This window comes from Microplitis demolitor, chromosome 1, assembly GCF_026212275.2.
Source record: "Microplitis demolitor isolate Queensland-Clemson2020A chromosome 1, iyMicDemo2.1a, whole genome shotgun sequence".
NCBI classification, from domain to species: domain Eukaryota; kingdom Metazoa; phylum Arthropoda; class Insecta; order Hymenoptera; family Braconidae; genus Microplitis; species Microplitis demolitor.
This window is the reverse complement of record NC_068545.1, coordinates 8,858,932-8,860,370: the sequence shown is the minus strand read 5'-3', so window position 1 is coordinate 8,860,370 and position 1,439 is coordinate 8,858,932. Positions and strand designations below refer to the sequence as shown.

The 1,439-nt window shown below is 45.0% G+C and overlaps 1 pseudogene; it reads left to right on the top strand.

The window, feature by feature from the left end:
• Nucleotides 1-2: 2 nt before the first annotated feature.
• Nucleotides 3-1,076, top strand: LOC103570410 (death-associated inhibitor of apoptosis 1-like; annotated as a pseudogene).
• Nucleotides 1,077-1,439: the final 363 nt, after the last annotated feature.

Below are 1,439 nucleotides of genomic sequence, written 5' to 3'. Positions count from 1 at the left end.
CGATGACATCAATGGGGGAGCATGGAGCCACCTCTCCTGACTACCGGTTCAAAGGCGTCAGACTCCGAAGCTTCACGAACTGGCCATTGGCTCGTCCACAACCGAGACGTCTAGCTGCGGCCGGATTCTATTACACTGAGGTAATAGACAGCGCCAAATGCTTCTTCTGTGGATTAGAGATATGTATGTGGGAATAGGAAGATGATCCGGTGTCGGAACATCAACGCTGGCGAGGGAGTTGTCGATTCATCCACAATCTCCCCAGTAGAAACATACCACTGGACGAAGATTTTCTTAATATGACATTGCCTTCAGAAGACACCGTCAACATCAGGACCACTCGAGAATCACCAGTGCTCAACTACATCTTCGCGAGCACATCAGCGCTAAACAGAACTGGTCTCACGCGACATAGACAAATGGCACACCCCAACTATTCTCTCTACCAAACAAGGCTGGAATCCTTCAAGAAATGGCCTCCGTTAATGCCCTAGACAAAAGAACGATTAGCAGAAACAGGATTCTCCTATACTGGTACTAGTGATCAAACACTTTGCTATCATTGTGGAGGGGGACTGAAGGATTGGGAACCGGAGGATGATCCTTGGGTGCAACATGCAAAGTGGTTCAAAAATTGCTACTATGTTCGACTAACAAAGGGACAATCGTTCATAGACAGTGTTGTGGGGAGACCGGTAGCAACACCAGTTCTAGGAGAGCTGACCTCGATCAATCTGCCCTCTTGCTTAAGTCTGGTAGCTCCTGTAGGGTTACCGGAATCATCAAATCAAGGGGGTGAAGAAGGAAAAAAACATAATGAAAATGCAGAAGAAAAGGAGGACATGAAGGTTGAAGAAGAAAAGGGACATATGAGGGATGAAGAAGAAGAAGAACGTAGAAAGAAGGAAGAAGGTCGTGACGCTCGGATCTGCAAAATTTGCTACGATGAAGAATTGGGGGTCATTTTCCTCCCCTGCGGGCATGTCGTGGCGTGCTTTAAATGTGCGTCCACAATAACGACATGTGCAGTATGTCGAGAGCCTATCACCTTGACCGCCCGCGCTATCCTGGCATAAGAAAATGACATTAACATATCCCTAACAGATAAACGAACGATATAAAAATAATAATGACAATAAAACAATAACAACAGAAACCCATACACATATACACACATACCGGGCCAACATCATGTATAAATATATATTTTTGTTACAGAAGGATTATGGCTTCCGCAGCTCACAAAAGCATGCCGTGGGAACAACCACATCACTCGGTCATCGCTATAGACATCCAAGGATTTTATGATGAATACGGATTGTTAATAAGGAAATTGCTGTTCTGGATGTGGGACGAGGATATTTAGAACACTGGATAATGGAGAATCCATGTTCAATATACTCTATGGGGTATAAGATGCGTCGAGGTACCATAGCCAA